The sequence below is a fragment of the Cupressus sempervirens genome, chromosome 11, assembly GCF_028749045.1.
Source record: "Cupressus sempervirens isolate cs-2001-9-10 chromosome 11, ASM2874904v1, whole genome shotgun sequence".
In the NCBI taxonomy this organism is placed as follows: domain Eukaryota; kingdom Viridiplantae; phylum Streptophyta; class Pinopsida; order Cupressales; family Cupressaceae; genus Cupressus; species Cupressus sempervirens.
The window spans coordinates 431,100,591-431,121,892 of record NC_143128.1 but is presented as its reverse complement, the minus strand read 5'-3'; the positions used below and the strand labels follow the sequence as shown (position 1 = coordinate 431,121,892).

At 32.4% G+C, this 21,302-nt stretch overlaps 1 pseudogene; it reads left to right on the top strand.

Annotated features, from left to right (window-relative positions):
• Nucleotides 1-20,662, top strand: part of LOC149530273 (stromal processing peptidase, chloroplastic pseudogene) — a 180,910-nt pseudogene extending 160,248 nt beyond the window's left edge.
• The last annotated feature ends 640 nt before the right edge of the window (nucleotides 20,663-21,302 follow it).

The following is a 21,302-nucleotide window of genomic DNA, read 5'->3' as shown; positions in this document are numbered from 1 at the left end:
AATTGATAATGAAGAAGTTACTCATTATGAAAATGTAGATGATGATGAAGAGGAGCAGTGGCAGGAAGCTATCAAGGAAGATCTACTAGTTGGACAAGATACTGAGGAGACTGATCCAGTGAAAATTGTTGCAGCAGTCATAGCCTCACTTCCTCATTCTCCAAGCAAAGCACTGAAAACATCAAGCCCTAAGAAAGCTTCAGTGGGATTGATTATGATAAACATAGTTGCCACAAGCACTCAATCAATTTTTACACCCATCCATCATAGTACTTTATTGACTGAAGTGAGAAGCACTTCATCTACGAAGTAACCAGCACTTCCCTCTACATTAGTTTTGGTAAATCTAGGTATTTATACTATAGGTATTTCGGTAATAAGTGTAGTATCTGTTAGCATGAATATTGATGCTATCACTATGGGGGAGCATTGCAGAACATTGATATGATGTATTCATGATTGTGTTTTTCATTGATGACAACATGGTAGTAAGTTTGTGAAGACTGACAGAATAGCAGACTATGATGTTTGTATTAAGAACAATGCATTACTCATCTATTGATGTGTAGCTGTCAAAGTACACTACAGTAAATGTTTGTTACAAGGGTAAGTGCACAGAACCTAAATTGATAGTATACGGAAGATATTATTGATCTATAGAGAATCGTATGGAACCATAGTATTAGGAAAGTAGCTCCTATTGTGTGATTACTACAGTTCATCAAAGATGCAATGAAAGGTTACATAGTTAACTAGAGACCATATACTGGCTAGTGATGACATTAGAGAATGCACATGTATGAAAGTCACACAAGTAAAAGTTTTCTTATGACTATGAGTTGACAGCACTAATTAAATGTGTATTCATTTAATTGGCATATCTTAATTAAGTGGGAAGCTGACTCAAGGATTTATTTTTTGGCATAGTATAAAGGAAAGATATTTTTTTGTGTTTAACATATAGAGAATATATGATACTTGCAAACTGTTGAAGAAGCATGGCACTAAAGAAGCAGAGTGATTTACCTATGTGTGTAAGTGATCTTAAGGGTTGTTATTATTAAGAACTAAGTTCTAGATCTGATTGCATGGTCTAAAGGAGAAGAAGTTTGACGCATTGGATAGAGGAAGAAGTAGAAGCTTGTTTCACATCTATTATTCTAAAAGGAATAGTACCAAGGCCAATTGGATAGTGGCTTCATTGATCTGATCTTGAAGCTATTTAAATAGTGGGTGTAGCTATCTTCCATGACTCTTAATAGGGTTGGCACAACTCCTAATAGGGTTGGAATTTCCTAAAAAAGATTCAAAGTCTCCTAATAGGGACTCTTTGTACTAAATGTTGTAATAGACTCCTAACAGGGTCCATCCTCTATCAAGGAATATTTATATTAGTACATCATCTTGTGGGCATCATTCCCATTGGGTTTTTTGCTTTGGTCAAGGGTTTCCCTAGTCAACATATATGGTGTAATTGTTTATGTACATCTTTATAGTTATTGTCTACTTTGGTTGAATGGTTAAGTTTGTTTAAAGAGGATAAATGGTTTTAACTATTGGATAATGATTCACACCCCACCCCCCCCCCCAAACCCCTCTCAGTTATCCTGGTGAACTATTGTTTCTAACAATTGGTATCAAAGCTTTAGGTCCTTGAAGAAAAAGTTTAACAGCTTTGGGAGATCCATGGAAAACATGTTCAGAAAGGAAAGTCCAAGATTTGATGGCACCAATTACAACAGTTGGAAGGATAAGATAAAGACTCATCTTTTTTGCATGGGTCCAAGATATTGTCTTGTAACCAAGGTATCTAAGAATATTATAGAAGAAGAAAATCTTGAAAGTTGTACTAAGGAGCATAGAGAAGTATTTATGTGCAACATAAGGGCAAGAGAAGAAATATTGTTAGTTCTACCTGAAAGTGAGTATAGTCAATTAAAACTACTCAAAACATGTCATGAAATTTGGAAAACTTTAGAATCTAATTATGAGGGTGATACACATGCAAAAAGAGTTAGATTAGAATATTTGCATTGTGCATTTCAAGATGCTAGAATGATGGAAGATGAATCTGTAAGAAATTATATTAGTAGAATATCTGAGATTATTGGAAGAATCACATCTCATGGTGGAAAGAAATTGGATGATGAAGTAATATGGAAGATCTTGAAAAGTTTAACACCACCTTTTAAGACAATAACATAGATGATTCAACTGATGATACCCTATACTAATAATTTTACCAAAGAAATATTGCTTGGTATATTGGAAGTTGCAGAATTCAATCTAAAAAAATTTGGAGAATTAGCAAAAGTTGAGACAATATTTAGTGCATTAAATATTAAACTTGGTCTAGTAAAGAACACAAAAGCACAAGGAGACATTGCTAGGAGCAGCAAGTCTATTGAGGAAAAGATCAAAGGAGTTCTTGTGGAAAGAGAAAAAGACAATAAGAATATCTTTAAGTGTTGGGCATGTAATGAATATGGTCATTATGCATCTAAGTGTCCTAAAAGAGAAAAGAACTATAAGGGAAGATTGAGACCTAGAAAATATAGAAATTTCTTATATGATAATGAAGAAGAAGAAGAAGAATCAAATCAAATCATAAGTAAAGATAAATTGGGATTTGTAGCTATAAAGGAAAAGATATGATCATTGATAGTGGTTGTTCACATCACATGACTAGTGATATGAGAAAATTTGTCAAATTCAAAAGTCATGATGGAGGGATTGTTAGAGTAGGGAATAATGCAACCTATTACATTACAAGAATTAGATCTAGCACACTTGATGATAAAACAATTACTAATGATGTTTACTTTGTTGATGGACTGAAACATAACTTATTAAGTGTTGGATAGTTTATGGACAAGGGTTACCAATTACAGTTTGCTAATGAAACATGTATCATTAAGGATAAGGAATGAAAATTGCTTGGTACTGGTAGAAGAACCAAAGGTAATGTATTTAAGTTGAACACCACCACAATAACATGTTTAGTAGCCAACGTTGACAACAGTTGGTTATGGCACAAAAGATTTTGTCACATAATCTTTGATAACATTATGAAAGTTAGTAATACATATGTTGAGAGAGATTTACATAAGATCACTAAACCTATTGAAATTATTTGTAAGGAATGTATCTTGGCTAAGTAGAAGAAAGTTTCATTTCCTAGCAAGAAGTTTCATACTATAGAGAAGTTGGAATTGGTCCATAAAGATTTGAGTGGTCCTTCAAGAACAAGAGGATTCTATGGAGAAAGGTATTTTATGATATTTTATGATTTCTTTTTATGATTTAACTAGAATGTTGTGGGTAGCTTTTCTTAAAGAAAAATTAGAAGCATTTGAGAAATTCAAGATATTCAAGAACAGAGTAGAGAATGAATCTGGAGTTAAAATCAAGAGCTTAAGATCTAATAGCGGAGGAGAATTAACTTCTAGAGAAATAAATATCTACTGTGAAGAGCATGGAATCAGGAGATATCTATCTTCACCTCATTCACCTGAGCAGAATGGGGCTGCTAAAAGAAGAAATAGATTAATTGTTGAAGCATCGAGAGCTATGTTATTTGAGAATGATGTACCTAAGACATTTTAGAGGAAAGTAGTCAAAATGTTCTTGGCATATGTAGCCAATAAAAACTTCAAGGTATATTAGATGGATGTTAAGTTAGTATTCTTGAATGGAGAACTTGAAGAAGAAGTTTATATTGAGCAACCAGAAGGTTTTCCTTTGATAGAAGAGAAGGAAATGGTTTGCAAATTAAAGAAAGCCTTGTATGGATTAAAGAAAGCACCCAAAACCTAGTATGCAAGGTTAGATAAATACTTAGCAAAGCTTGGATTTACTAAAAGAATAGCAGACAGCAACTTGTACCTGAAAGAAATAGAAAATTGTTTGTTGATAATCATTGTATTTGTTGATGATACCATTTTTGGAGGAAATAATGAAGCTAGTAACAAATTCTCAAAAGATATGAAGAATTAATTTGAGATGAGTATGATAGGAGAAATGAAATTTTCATAAGATTGCAAATTGTTCAAAACAAAGAAGGTATCTTTATTTCTCAAACTAAGTATTTGAAAGATTTACTAAAAGGATTTGGAGTAGAAAATTGTAAACCTATTGGAACTCCTATGGTAATTGGTCACAAGATATCTAGCAAGGATAAGACACCTGTTGTTGAACAAAAGAATTACAGATCTATGATTAGAGGACTGTAGTATCTAACTCATAGTAGACCAAATATAGCTAATGTGGTTGGAATTGTGGCAAGATTTCAAGTTGATCCTAAATAATATCACTATGCCATAGTAAAAAGGATATTCATATATCTGAAAGGGACATCTGATTATGGCATTTAGTATGACAGAGGCAATGACTTTACTCTTTGCACATATAGTGATGTTGATTGAGTAGGAGATATGGATGATAGAAAAAGTACCAGTGGAGGGGAATTATTTCTTGGTGGAAGATTAGTTTCTTGGCTTAGAAATAAACAAGATTTCACTTCACAGAGTACTGCAGAGGCGGAATATGTTGCAATACCAAACAACTGTAATCAAGTTATATGGATGAAGCAAATGATGAAGGATATTGGAATTATATTTAAAGAACCAGTTATCATTTACTATGATAACACAAGTATAGTACACATGTCTAAGAATCCTATTTTTCATTCTAAGACTAAGCACATCTCTATAAAGTATCATGTGTTGAGAGAGAAAGTTGCAGACAAAGAAATCAAACTAGAGTACACTAACACTAAGGAACAAATTGTAGAAATTTTCACAAAAGCCTTACCAAAGGACACATTTGAGTACCTAAGAGGTATGCTTGGGGTTATGCCCCTACCTACTTCAAAATAGAAGATGCAAAAGTATGTCAGTCTAGGGTACATAGCACCATTGTTAGACTAGACTAAATGTTGATGCTTCCTCAATGGGAGAGTATCTATGATGCACAGAGTCAGCAAAGGACTCATGATAATTGGTAATTAGTATGCAACAGTGTCTCTAGACATTTTGAGTTATTTATGAATTTATATACAAAAGTTGTAAAGCAACAGACGGGCTTGTGGTCATGCAGATAAGTTATTGAACTTTTTTTTTATTACACCTTAACCTTTGACATTGATCTCAAAGGGGGGGAGAGTGACATGAAAAACACTCTATGTAGTATAATGGGGAAGAAATGAGAACATGATGCATGATTTTTGCTTGAGTAAAATGAAGCAATAATTGATTGATCTTTATACTTGGTATTCATGGAACTTATATTTTTTTCATCTATGTTGCCATTAATGCCAAAAGGGGATATTTTTAGCATGAATGTTGATGCTATCACTATGGGGGAGCATTGTTGAACATCGATATAATGTATTCATGATTGTGTTTGTCATTGATGACAACATAGTAGTAAGTTTGTGAAGACTGACAGAATAGCATACTGTGATCTTTGTATTAAGAACAATACATTACTCATCTATTGATGTGTAGTTGTCAAAGTACACTATAGTATGTGTGTGTTACAAGGGTAAGTGTGCAGAACTTGAATTGATAGTATACAAAAGATATTATTGATCTATAAAGAGCCATATGGAACTAGAGTATTAGGAAAGTAGGTCCTATTGTGTGATTGTTGTAGTTCATCAAAAATGTAATGAAAGGTTGCACAGTTAACTGTAGATAGTATATTGGCCAGTGATGATGTTAAAGAATGCACATATATGGAAGTCACATGAGTAAAAGTTTTCTCATGACTATGAGCTAACAGCATTAATTAAATGTGTATTCATTTAATTGACATATTTTAGTTATGTGGGAAGCTGACTCAAGGATTTTTTTGGGCATGGTATAAAGGAAAGATATTTTTCCATGTTTAACATAGAGAGAATACATGAGACTTGCAAACTATTGAGGAAGCAGAGTACTAAAGAAGCAAAGTGATTTACCTATGCGTGTAAGTGACCTTAAGGGTTATTGTTATTGAGAACTAAGTTCCAGATCTAATTGCATGGTCTAAAGGAGAAGAAGTTTGATGCACTAGATAGAGGAAGAAGTAGAAGCTTATTTCACATCTATTATTTTGAAAGGAATAGTACCAAGGTTAATTAGATAGTGGATTCATTGATCTAATCCTGAAGTTATTTGAACAATGGGTTCAGCTATCTTCTACAATGCCTAACAGGGTTGGCACACTCCTTGTAGGGTTGGAATCTCCTAATAGGGATTCAAAGTCTCCTAACAGGGACTTTTGTACTAAATGTTGTAATAGACTCCTAATAGGGTTCATCTTCTAACAAGGAAAATTTATATTAGTACATTATCTTGTGGGCATCATTTCCACCAGGGTTTTCCCTTTGATCAAGGGTTTCCCTAGTCAACATATCTGGTGTAATTGTTTAGGTGCATCTTTATGGTTGTTTACTTTGGTTGAATGGTTAAGTTTGTTTAAATAGGATAAATCTTTTTAATCATTGGATAATTGATTCACACCCCCCCCCCCCCCCCCCCCAACCCCTTCTTAGTTATCTTGGTGGACTATTATTTCTAATAGTATCTATAGCTAGTCCTACTATTTCTACAATTGTTTCCATTCCTAGCATGCAATTAATAAGTGCAAAGATGGTTGAGACCAAGTCTCAACTAAGTACAAGATTTTTGGGTAAAGGAAAAGAGAAGGAAGAAGACATAGATCTTGATGAGGAGATTGTAATTCCAAATTGATACATCTCAAATCTCAATCCTGATCAGATGCATTTTTTTTGGAGAAATTCTTTAGAAGAAATCCAAGAAATAGAGGCTTAGAGAAGAAAGGAACAAGGAATTTCAAATAATAGAAGATGCAAAGAATATTCTTGCAGAGGTATTAAATACAAAGGTTGATACTTCTTAACCAATTTTGAACTAGTTAGTAGAGGGCAGTCCAAATGTTTAATAATGATTTGAATGGACAAGAGAAATTGTTGCAGAGAGCAAAGAAGTTTGAGAATAAGGTTCTAGAACTTATTGCTCAACAAATTGCTATGCATCAGGTAGAATTATCTACTATTCTAGGTTCACTAGAGACCTCTTGCAACAATGTGTCTTCTCTATTTGGTAAACTTTGTGAAAGATTGATGAAGATTTGAAGGAAAGTGCACAAAAATTGCAACTTGACCCAAGCTATAGCTCTTATATCAAATTCCTAACTAATATGCAGGTAGAATTGTTGAGAGAAGAGATAAGAATAAGAGCTACATTAATAGATATATAGAGCATGATTCTCCCAAATATGGATGCATTCCAAAAACACATTACACATGCTAAAATGCCCATCCATGACAACAACTTCTCCATTGCAAACTACTTGATAGAATTGACAGTAGAAGTACAAATTGCATTGCACACATGCAAGGTGTTGCAAGAAAATTGGGACAAGATATTGGCAATAATTTTGAAGGCACATTCAAATTTCTTGTCACATTTTGGCATTACTATATAATATATATAGCATACATCTTTGGCATTAATGTCAAAAAGGGGGAGAAGATGTATATTGTAGAGAAAATGTGCATTGTGTAAAAGGGAGAAGATGTATAGAAAAGAGGAGAAATGCATATATCAAATGTGAAAAGATGTATAGTATAATGTATGGGGGAGCATTACAATATTATTCATGTACAGATACTCAAAGGTATATCTCTTAAAAAACCAAATTTGAAAAATCTCAAAAATAGTATACTCTACTGAGTCAGAGACATAAGGTGATGGATAATTTTTTAATTTAGTTTTCACTAATAAGTGTTTTTTTCACTAATGCCAAAGGTAGAGATTGTTGACATTACAATCATATTTTTTATTAGTGACATACACTTATTCATATTGTAAGTATCTACTGAGCACATTATATATTTAACAGTGTTAACCAAGCTTTTTAGTATCTACCAAGTTTTGCAATTGCTACCAAGTCCAAGGGATAGTATTCAGTTTGCATCAAGAAGTTACTACCAAGGTATTGATTAGTAGTATAAACTAAGCATCTCAGTGTATTCCAAGTTTATTAGTGCAAACCAAGTTGTGCAGTGCTTATCAAGTTCACAATTACTATGATGTGAGTCTAGTGTTAACCGAGCTACTCAGTGTTAACCAAGTGGCTCAATTTATATCGAGCTCATAGTGATAGCATCGACTAAGCTATGTAGTGTGAATCGAGTGATTCAGTTTATATGCCAAGTTTCATAGTATTTGTCGAGTGACCGGTGCAAACCTTGTTCAAGACTACTTGGAAGTGATCAGTATGGACCAAGCTTCTACATCTACCAAGTGCATTACAATGTCGAGCATTGATAGTGGATGCCAAGTATCAGAACCTTACTGAGCTAGTCTTCAGAACCTGAGTTCCTGTAGTTGGGTAACTTTGTAATTTCTAAATTAGATTAGTATATATGCAACATATTGTATCACATCCAATATGATGGTATGATGTAATGTAATAAGCAGAGATGAGCAAAAGACTGAATTACAAAGGTTACAATAGTATAAGGAGTAGAAAGATTTATCTATCATAGCAAGGTGATTACTATACTCAAAGGAATCTTGTAGTGCCTGCCCCTAGTTCACATTTTGTTATCGTTGTTGAACTCTTTTGGAGCTAGTTTTATGTTGTTGGTTAGCAGCATTGAAATGAGATTAACAGATATTGTGCTATGGATTTAGTTTATTATGTGATGAGATCACTTAGACTTTATATTTCATGTATGCATGATAATTATTACATTGCTTTTAGTTATTAATGATTATTAGTAAGATGATTATCATATGTATTTTATTATGGATACTTACCCCATACTTGCATGTGTATGGTGTGCGTGTTTGCTTTGCGTGTTTGCTTTGCGTGTTTGCTTTTGTATGGCGTGTTTGATATGGTTAAGGAAGGGAGTCGTAGTCACCTGCTAGTCGGGATCTACACGATGCACCACTTCCTGCCATTGCCTATTTAGTTTAGTATATATTGTGCTTGTACATACATGGTTTTTATGTAGGTTGCAGGTACCGGGTATCGACTTCCCTGAATTGCCAGGATGAGCATACCCTATCACACTATCTCAACGATAAGAGAGGGGAGATAAATTCTCAAGTCCAAATCCCAACCCTTTAAGCCATTTGTTCTAATTGGAAAATTAGGACAAGTATCTGAGTTGAGTACCCTCCGAATATGTCGGATGACATAATTCGTGATATAAACCTTTTGGTTTGATTTTGTATGTATTTTGGCTATGATGGATTTTCATATTTTTTGAGTCTTTGATGTATTTTCTATTGATTAAGCCTAATTAAAAGATTTAATTAATGGTTTAATTAAAATGGAAAATTAATATGATATCTTAATATTTATTTTATTTAATTAATTGGGAAATTAATTAAATTAAATAATTAAATTTGAAGATAAAAGTTAAAAGTTTAAATTTGGAATGTGACAATATTTATTTTAATAATAATATATTTGAAATTCATTTTTAAATAAATGACTAAATAATATTATTATTAAAGCTAATGAATATTTTAGCAATTAAGTTTTGGAAAATGAAATTTAAAAGTGGAAGATATATTTAAATTAATAAAAGATTTTAGATCTCATGTGATTAAAATATAAATATATTAAGATTGAAAAGTGGAATTATTAAAGTTAGTGCATGAGATTTAATAAATAAATTAATTAAATTGGAAAGAGTAAATTAAATATTATATTAATTAATGTGCATTATTTTATTATTTGCTCACATAGGAGTTAGCAAATTCTCGGGAGTTGTCATGTAGACAACACTGGAGTTTGCAATCTAAGAATGCACTAGTTGTCTACACTTAGAAGTTAGCATTTTTATTCAAGCACATGGTGTCTACAACCTTAAGACTTATCTAGAAGGTTGGAGAAGGCCCATGCTTGGTTGTCATGCTTATCTTCTAGTGGTTCTAGAGACACTCTAGATGCATCTTAGAGGCCTTTAAATAGAGGCTCTCCTAGTGTGTTTGGACAAGCAAAATGAAAGCTTAATGGAAGCTTAAAGGAAAGCTAAATGGAAGCTACAAGTTGCAAGCTTAAAATGGAAGCTTCAAAGCTTACCTGCATTTGAGAAGCTCATATGCTTCTACATCCTCTTATGTTTCTACAAGTACTCCTAATCACTTCAAGGGAGGTTCGATTGCGAGAGGAATTATGAATGTTGAAGGAGGGAGCTTACCTACGAACTTCAGAGGCGCAATAGATTAGCATCAGAGTACAGCTAAGTACCCATGATCATTCCACATATACCACTTATCTCTCTCTCTTGTCTTTATTATGACTGCTATAATGTGAAATGCATACGCATGTTGATTCTATTTATTTACGAAGGAAAAATAATGAGATAATTTTAGAGTAAACCCATTTAGGAAACTCTCATCTCGCTAATGGAAGAAAATTAGTCCTAAAACGGGTTTAGGGATTCGAATTGAATTTCAGATTAAAAGGGATTGAATTTGGAAATTTGATAGAAGGTTGAATTGAAGATATAATATCTGACTTACTTTGACTTCTATCTGATTTGTGCGAACTTTTGATAATCATGATATTCTTAAGTTAGAATAGACCTATTATACTCTGATTGAGACCTTGTTAAAAACAATACAATCAACTAGCTGAATAGGCTACTATGTAGCAGGGTCGTAAGGGTGGAGATAATACCCACGAGATTATTTCCGTTGCAAACACATTCAGCCATGTCTTTGGCTTCCCATCAGAATTCTGATTGTCATCAGTCCAATTTAGAGATCCGTTCCCTAGGTCCAAGTGATTTTCATCACATCGAGGCAGGCACTCCTCCAATTTGTAATTTTTTAAAAAAAAATGTAAACTGGGAATGGATGTGTACTCCCCACTTAACCATTATGATTCGGTGTTCCTAATGTCTCTGCGATGGCAGAATCAGTGAGAAGGCAGCACGATTGTCATGTGTAAGAGATAGTAATTTAACTAAGCTCTTTTGCTATGCCCAGAGGAGATTATGAAATTCGATTTGAGGTATTCGATTATTGTTAAGGATATCTGTGTTTGGAATCAAGTTATATTTTTCTCCACAGGGCTACAACTTTCAACGATGATGATCGCTGTAGGGAACCCACGGAACCTATGCATCTATGGTGGGGCAACGCTATTGCACCACCACACAGTTATTTTCAATAGCCCGACGGCCTCTTAACTGGTGAAGACAGGTTTTGTAATTTAAAAATTCTATTATATTTTATAAAGCATGGGATGGGCAAGAGTGACATTGACTGCACCCACCCGCCATCCTATTACCTCTTTCATCAGCGGTACTGCACTCTCTCAACGGCAATCGTTGCATGCCTTCACTGTGATAATCACAGTGTTATACATATATGGTGCAATTTACTTGCGATGGGGGCAAGTTTACAAGACCTCCACTCACACCTTTCTACCTTGTCTGATGGCTTTCATGGGCTTCAGCACTGCGACCACAATACAACTGACTGCGTGAATTAAAAATGAAGGAACGCACATCTCAGTAAACTAGTGGCCATTTGGCATCTCTCACATCCCTTTCGAAACCTCGCAGATGTAGTGGGACTTCTTTTTTCCTCGTCATCTGCGTGTTTTGCATAGCTATGTTGGAGATCGCATTTTAAACAAGAGCTCATTGCCAATAGCAATCTGATCTCCTAGCTACACATTAAACTATTGCGTAAGAGAGCTCGTCTCCAACAGACAAACCTTCTTATCTGATTTCAATACATCATTCACTTAAACTCAATCAAATTATGAGGAACACCTCAGTCAAAACCCTCCTCATTCATGTGCTAGAATATTTTGTGAAAGATTTGACTTGCTGGAGTTTGGCCAAGCTATAATTCGTCTAATTCACTTGTTCTTCACAACGCAAAATTTCTCTTGTAATAGGAAGATGATCAGACTTAAAATGCCCATAGATGATGTAAAAGAAAAATGTTGAATAGAATGTGTCTCAATATAGAGGCTTCCATAGTAGGAGTTATGAAGGCCATAGAAATATTGCCTTATAAGGAATCAGTGATGAAATGCATGATGGAAAATGTCTTAATGTTATAAGTCTTTCATGTAAATATGTTTATGTTTGTTGACATGCATATACTTCAGTATCAACACATGTTATATATACAATAGTTGATATTAACATAGGCCATTTTATGAGTATATTGATGCTAATGTTTACAATCATAAATATTGGGTCATGAATTCAATAATAATCTGACAATCATTACTAAGGAGATATTAGTTTGAGTAAATCCAATTAATGGTATAGATATTGTTTATTAAGGAGTTCGTTAATGTTATGTGATGCTATAAATCAAAATTATTATTTTGATTTCTTTTTAAAAATATAATGTTATTAAAAGGTTTTACTATTATTAATGATATTAAATTTAGTATTTAATATTATTAATAAATATCAAATATTGAAAGTTTAATGGGTCATTATTGGTATTGATTTAGATTATAAAGAATTATTATAGTTGAGTGGTTCAAATTAAGATAACATTCAATCAAGTCTTAATTGAGACTATAATTTGAGTTCGTAAATGACGAAATTATAGTAATCTAAGTTTGGAAACTACTATTATTATATTGATTTGTTAGATTCAAGATGAAGTTCTTGAAAATCAAAGAGCATTATTTTAACAGCTTAAATATTAGACTGATACTTATCTTTTTATTATTTTTGAGAAAATTGAATTAAAGATTAATTAATGGAATTATAGATTTATTGGAGATTGGTTTTATGAAGATGACAAATACTTTATTTAAATTGATGAAGATCATTTTAGATGAATAATTGTTCTTGGAGTGTTTTAAGGAAATTGTAAATTAGGTATTCAAAAGATGATAAGTATTATTCCAATAATGCTAAATGCATCTTGGATTCAATAGAGCTTGATTAGCAGTAACATTGGTTTTTGTAAAATAATGTTAACGATTTAATGGGAACTAATTTAATGATTTAGATAAGTAAGCAATTATCTTCTGAATCATCTTAGAAAACTGCTTTTAAATAATAGAGGGATAATTCTATGTTGACTTGGAGGTTGAACAAAGAACTTTGTATACTTGAAAATAGAAACTGAAAACCTCTACACTTGATTCAACTATAAGATTTTAGTAAACCAAAACATGTGTCTGCATCGTGTATTCTATATGCTTCTTGTTTTGGGTTTTTGGGTTGACTAGTGTTGACCAGTCCTAGGTTGTTACCAGAGGCTCGGGGGTTATGAGATGTGTTGGCATGTTGATCTTATTTGGTCTCGATCTTTATAAGCCCAACCATGGTTATGTGATCGTATGCTCTATGAAATGTTTGAATTTGTTCATCAGTCTTCATGTGTGAAGCTGAGATGTATATGTATATGAGACACTTGAGCTAACCATATTTATGAGTCATTGATCAGTTATCCTTGGATTATTTTCTAGTCGCCATGATGGGACTAAAATGTGGATTTATTTATTGATGATGTCATGTTGTGACATGTTTTGACTCAACCATTTTGGAGTCTTCGATCAGTATAATTTTGAGATATTCTTGGTTGCTTGTTAAGAACCAATGGATGTGATGATATATTTTGGTTATTGAGAACCAATGGATACTTATGATTATCAGTGATGCCTTCAGTTGCCAATAGAGAACTGTTGTGGTCATGATTTTCTATGGATGTTGCTCATGGAGATTTGATGCTTTTATGCATATTTGATGATTCTTATTTTGGAGATTTGATGATTCTTATGGATATTTGATGTTTATTTTGCGGATATTTGATGATTCTTTTTATGGATTATCTTTTGGATTTTATTTACAATCGCTTGTATAGGACTGTGGTGATTTATGATTCCATGAGCATTAGGGTAGGTAATCTACTTGTAGTGTCGGGAAGTGGCTTGCAATGGGGGCAGGGGCCCTAAGTGGCTGTCAGGATAACTCATTGTAAGTTTGGTTAATAAGTGATAACATTTACACACTAAATGGGGATTAAATGAACCTAAAAAGATAATTATTTTAGATGTTCTCGCCCATGCCTTGAGCGCTTGTACAGGCTAGGATGGGAGTAGTGAGACGTATGGTTGCGACCTTGCATTCCATAGTATGCCTTGTCAGTATGAAAGGATACTAGTGGCCGCATGAGATCTGTATGGACCCGTGGAGTTTAGCTAACTACCAGGGTAACTTGTATGAGATAAATGCGATGACACTTTCCCACTTGCAGAGTAGGTTTCCTACATGTCTTTGTGTGTCTCTAGGAATTAGATGTCAGTTTTGTGTGTGTTGGAACCTTTGAGTTAGTATACTTTTAGGATTCCTAGACTTATAGAGATTTATGCTTTGTGGTTTTGATATCATGTTTGGGACTTGAGATTATCTCCTCAACACGGTGGGAGTGGACCACTTAGGTTCCACGCGGTCGGGTGGTAGTGTTTTATCACTCTTATCATTTGAGATCTGTCTAAGACACTGTGGCTGGAGTATTCTTGGTTGGTATTCATATTCATTATATTCTTGGAGCATTATGGTAGATGATATACCTTATGATGGATGTATTCACTGGTATGTTTCTTATATTGATGATTTGCATGTGTTAGATGATGGTATCCTATGCTTTACTTTGCATGTTAGTAGGATGTTTTTAGGAGTGGCATTCCTACTATGTTAATATCGATGATCTCTTCAATGCTTTGGAATGTTATGCACGGAGGGATGGCTAGGATCCATGATGGTCTAATGAAGCTATTTATGGTTGGGAGGAACCGTGCATTTAGTTAGTTATGTTTGTGATATATGGTTATCTATTATGATGCATGTTTATATCTTTTGTGATGGTGTGTCATGTATGATTTATGGTCTCATTATGTTATTGCATCATGGATTAATATTGGATGATGATGTACTTTATTTACATGGATGTTTATTCTTAAAAGCTTTTCATACCTTATAACATGTACAGTGGATGATTGAGCAATCTAATATGTACACTTGTATATTTTTTAAGAACATTGGATGCATCCCTGTTATTTCATTGTTAAGGATGTAATGTTAGATGAATAAGTTATGATTAGAAGTAATTCAATGTTAAGGGATCTTTAAAGAATGTAACTGTTATGCTATGTTATATTTACTATCAGTTAGATGTTACTATTTCTTTCGCAAGTATTGTGTATGGTTTTACTTTCATGTTTTAAAAAAAAATTTCTTTGGCAAACTTAGTATAATTCTTTGGATCCCTTGGCGGGGCATTACAAATCTCATTCAACAAACCAAGTTGCAAATCAGAGATCAACTACTATTTCATCCTAATAGTTGGATCAATCAAATCCTTTCACAAGGTAGACTTAATAGTCTTATGTAAATATCTTTGTCGAGTACATACTTCATTGTAGTTTGTAAATCCTTTTGCAAGGTGGACGTAGTAGTGCTTATTGCTCTTAATAGGGTAGATCATCAGAAGTGATCATTGTAAGCCTTAATAGGCCAACTTTATACTATAGTACTCAATCTTGTAGGGATCATCCCCACTCCAGTTTTACTTTCCATTTGGAAGGTTTCTGGGTCACCAAATTGTGTATCAATGTGTTATGAATATTTTAATGTTTTCAGTTTCTCATGCATGCAATTAGATCAGACTACACATGAAGGATTATTTGCTCTTAAGGATTAAGTTTTACTGGTTACTGATTCACCCCTCCCCTCTCAATAACTTAGCATATCATAATATCTTGGCCTATCATAATATTTCCAACACAATTATCCCCATAATATTTGCCTTTTTCTTAATATTCCCTCTTGGCGTCCTCCTCTCTATGTCCTTATAATTCTATAACCCTTTTATGGACTCATTTACATATATAATAATAGAAATATTATAAGGTAGTGTTAACTTGTATTTTTTTCCTTAGATATTATCTCTACCTTTTTGTGATGGCTTTCCCTACTTATTCAATGATTTCTTTCCTCCTCCCTTAATTGGAAAATCATACTATGGAAAAATATATGAATAATCTATTAAATATCATCGCGATTGAAACTAACTATTAAGATTATTTCCCAAGACAATAAACATATATGTTATCTATTCATATACATTAACTATAATAATAACATAGAATAGGTTCCACCCCTTGGGGCACCTATAACATATATGTTATCTATTCATATACATTAACTATGTATATGCTAAGGGTTTAAATATTTATGGCTCCCCATACACATGGGCACCCAACCCAAGGGGTGGCACCTATTCTATGTTATTATTATAGTTAATGTATATGAATAGATAACATATATGTTTATTGTCTTGGGAAATAATCTTAATAGTTAGTTTCAATCACGATGATATTTAATAGATTATTCATATATTTTTCCATAGTATGATTTTAATTTATTTAGATGATAATGGTATTGTGGTGATGTCATAATCAAGGTGTTATGATCAAGGGATTGTGTTAATAATACTTGAATCATTTAAAAGGGGTCATAAAAGCTAATCCATTGATCAACAATCTAAAATTAAATCATAGTTTATATGGGAAAAAAGTGTAGTTCACCTTATAATAAACAAACCCCATCATTTGACTAATCGACTAAAAGTGAAGCCAAATAAAATAAGGCCACACTATTTTGTAAACTTTTGTTGCCAACATTCTATCAAATGCTTGATAGTAATACAAATACTAACCTAACATATCATATGCATACAAACTAACAAGATAAAAAATAAACTATTGGAATCCAAGATAAAGATATAGAGCCCAAAAAAAAGAAAAAAGAAAAAAGATCCTCCACTTTTCTATCATGTCGTTGTTACCTACTTTTTCATTTGGGCTAAAAATTTCCTCATAATAGGTCATAGGATAAAGATTTATCCTTGAAGCTTTCATTCAAGAAAAATGATGGATGAACAAGATTAACACTTATTTTGTGGAGTAACAGAAAATCATGCAATAATGAATATGAAGAAGTTTAGGCTAGCATTTCATCAATTCTAGTGTAGAATCTTTCTTATGTCTATATAATTAAAAGAAATGACCAGCTCCATGTTATAGGGATTTGAATGTTGGACCTCTAGCATACTTACAATTAAAAAATCCTAAGCTAAAATTCATATTGCCAAACACATATTCTGTCAAAGATCTAGGTATTTGGAATGCAAGGGAGATTTACCCTTCCCTTGAGTCTCAATGGAATTGGAAAAAAAAATTAGTTGTTTGAGGAAACATGCTCTATATCCAATTTCTATGAGCTATGAAAGTATCCTACATGTAATAACATGCCTATTCATCATCACCAAATTGTATAGGTAAATTCTTTGGATTTTCCTCTAAATGGAATTCTTCAATTAAAATTCCTTTTTTTTTCAATGGACAAGTCCATTGATGTAATCACATTTAAGTTCTCTAGATTTATGCTTATGTATAGTTCTTAAAATTAGTATTGTTAGCCCCAAATGATCATGTTGAAGATAAGGGAGATTGTATGGGTAATATTTAGATTAGTTCTTATGTTGTTATTGATGTCAAGCCTAATAAGGTAAGACATTATTCTAATATGGAAAATTGCTAAATCATCTAAAGGATGTAGTGTTGATTGATGAAGAGATTGGTAGAGATAATGATGGTTGAATCATGAAGAGGAAAATAGAATAGAAGAAAGTATTGATAAGTATGCAAATTTAAATGGGCACTTGATGAGTTACTTTGGAAATATAATAATGATTTGATTAAGTGTTGAGAAGATACACAAGCAAGTTATTTTGGTTGGAAAGGAAGGAAAGAAGTTTTGAAGTGGAAAGGCAAATAAATAATGAGTTGCATCGAGCTAGATAGTAAGGTTGGTAAAGGACTAATATTCACTAAGTATATGATTAAGTAAGTGAAGAATACATACAATATTAATTGAGCAAGTATAGTGTTAACCAAGCTTAGTATTTATTAAGTGAGCGTAGTATTAATTGGTCAAGGAAAAGATAAACAATTTCTAAGAGAATCAATTTGAGGCTAACATTTGGTCAAAATAAGAATTGATCAAGAAGATTATAAGATAAGGAAAAAGTAAATAAGTATTTTAATAAATGGATCAAGGTAGTTATGATTTGATGGAGGAAATTTAATGATCAAAAGTGAAGTCCATAGTTTGAGGACAAATTGCATTGATTGAGTGTCTAGATTCAATGTATCTAAGTTGGAAGATGATCAAATGGCTATGATTAGGTAACAAAACATTGGAGAATCTAGTTGAGAAATAATAATCTATTTATTTAAGAGATTAATGAGATGTTTATAGTTGTTGATCAGATTCATTTGTGAAGGAGACAATACAAGAGGATATAGTGCATAACTGTATTGCAAGATCAACTAAGTAAAGTGTGAAGTTGATGTAAGGATCAACCAAAGAGGAATAAACTAGGAGAAATAATGAGAAAAATGAAGATATAAAATAATAAAGGTAGTTATATTACTTATCATATTATTTCACTATTACTCTTTGACAATTGTAGCCAAAAATCTCTTAATCAAGTGGACTTAATAGTCTTACTTGTAAATCCTTTTTAAGGTGAGATTCCATTAAATGTTTCTAAGTCTTTTAGAAAAGGCCACTCAATTAAGGAGTGATAACATATAGATTATCTTTGGTATAAATTCCCTAACAGAGTCACATTTAACAATGTGCATGTAACCTTTTAATAAGGTTGGCTCCTAGCTGAGCTGACCTCAGAAGAGTGAAATTTTGGGTTACCAATCCTAAGTGATTTTTTCCTTAACATGGTTTCCATGTTAAAAATCTTTGTACAAAAATGTTGGAATGATTATGTTACATGATTTTTATTTGATGTTTACTATTTATTGTTGCAACTAGATAAATGAAGTATACAATTAACAGTTAATTTCTATCATATTTAGTATAAGCTAATAATTTATTAATGAATATTAATTTTGACATTATTATGAAGTTTGAATCTATTATTGAGTATTCATTTTGACATTATTATGAAGTTTGAATCTATTAGTGAGTTTTTATATTGAAAGTTTAAGTTGTTAAGCTATTGAAAAGTGGTAACCAGGACCTGAGGATAATTGATTCATCCCTCTCTCAATTATATAATAAGTACAACATAGCTTGATCATGGATTGTTGGAGAAGAAAGGTCTATAATTTTGAGAACATGAAATCTAAGGAGATGGTTTGGAAGGATTCTTAATATCTAAACTTATATCTCGTCCAAGATTTATCAGGTACAACTTTAGAATGGACTTGAATATGTTGTTTTCCAAAAAATGCTCCTCCTAAATATATTTGAGGCCCACATGGAAATCCATGTTGGGTTTGTTATCAAGCATGAAGATGAGAAAGGAATTTCTCATATGATTAAATATTATGCCTTTCTTGGGTGTAAAAAGTCTGAAAAACTTCTACAGACAAAAAATACACAAATGTATATTCATCATTCTATTTTTTATGTTCATTCACATTTCATGACTAAGGATTAATATGGACCTATATTACCTTTTGTGCTCTATTATTTTTCATGAAATTTCTTTCCAACCTAAAAAAAAATTCCTTGGGTTGAAATGAAAAATGAGTTATTATTTCTAAGCTATAGATGATATATAACATATAATACATGGTCAAATGTCAAATTTCACAATAACTACTTTCAAAATTAAAGTTAAGGAGAAAATTTCCAATTGGACTAGAGGAGAAGATAAAATAATGGGATTTAGGGGCAATTGAAAGATTTAATGAACATTAATGTTTTCCTACAAATAAAACTCTATATATTATGGGAGATATAGATAGTATTCCTTGGATAGTTTATCATATTAATGTTTTCTATGGTTTCTCTATGGAAAATCCATCAAATGAATTTGGTACAATGGTGAGATTTCTTACACCCAGACCTACCAAGAGAATTGGTTGATGTTGTTATTGATCTTACACCACCTCAATTGGAAGTACAAAAATGTAAAAAAAAATTAAATGAAAGGTACATAATAAGACCACTTGTCAAGCATTGATGGTCTTTTTTAGAGTTGGACAAGAATCCAAGAAGCCATTTATTTTTTAGCATGATTTGATTCAAAATAACTCTATACATTTATTTTGCAAGATCCTTGTGACAAAGGTACTAATATATATTGATTTGAGGGATGTATTGATGAAAATAATTTTCCTTTCAACACTCCATTTTTGCATTATCAGGAGATATAAATTTTCCAATCCTCATTTTACTATAAATTCATTAGAGTATAGTAACTCAAGCAAATAAGGTTGTATGGTAAGAACACTCATAATACATGTAAAGTTTAGACATTGAAAATATATTGTAAAAGATATAATTTTGGAGGTTTAAAGGCTAAAAGATTGTGGGATTAGAAAATGGGAACTTACAAAATATGAGCACTTTCATAAAGGATTAAGAACACTTGGAAAAAATGATAGATAATGTCACATCTTCTTATTTTTAAACATTATTAAGGAAAGTGATGCATTAGGCCATATTATAATGTATCAAAAGAAAGATCATGAAACTCTTCTTGTAGTTATAGAGATGGAAACACATAAATATGTTAATTCCACTAGAGAAAAAGTATTGGAGTAAACTATTTTTTTTGGGAAAACCTACTACACCTCTTCCTATTGTTGGAAATGTAATGCAAGCTAGGTGACTGAGAGGGAGGAGTGAATAAGGAACCACTTAAAACTGCATTCACTTAATCCACTTTGTTATTGTTATCTAATCTACTTCCATGCATGGAACATAAAGAAATAAATTAACAATACCTTAACACACTATTTGGTAACCCAGAAACCCTCTAAGTAAAAGGTAAAACTAGGGTAGGGATGACACCCACAATGCTTCACTACTACAATAATAAAGTTTGCATGTTAAGCCTTACAATTGATCACTTTTGGTGATCTACTTGGTTAAGAGTAAGAAGGACTATTAGTTCAACCTTGTGAAAGGATTTATACAATGCAATCAAGTATGTACTCTATTAAGAGTTTTTGCAAAGGACTGTTAGGTCCACCATGTTAAAGGTTTTAAGACTAATGCACCTATTAGGAAGAATCAATTAATTCATCTTTGATATACAAATTTTTATGTCGATGAAGATCCTTTGAAGTAAACTCATCACTTAACTATGATAGATCAGTCTCTACCTTTCCTTATGCTTCTTGTAGTCTTCTAAATATTCTACTCTTACATATTTGCATGTAAGTGATGTTCTTTAACTCAT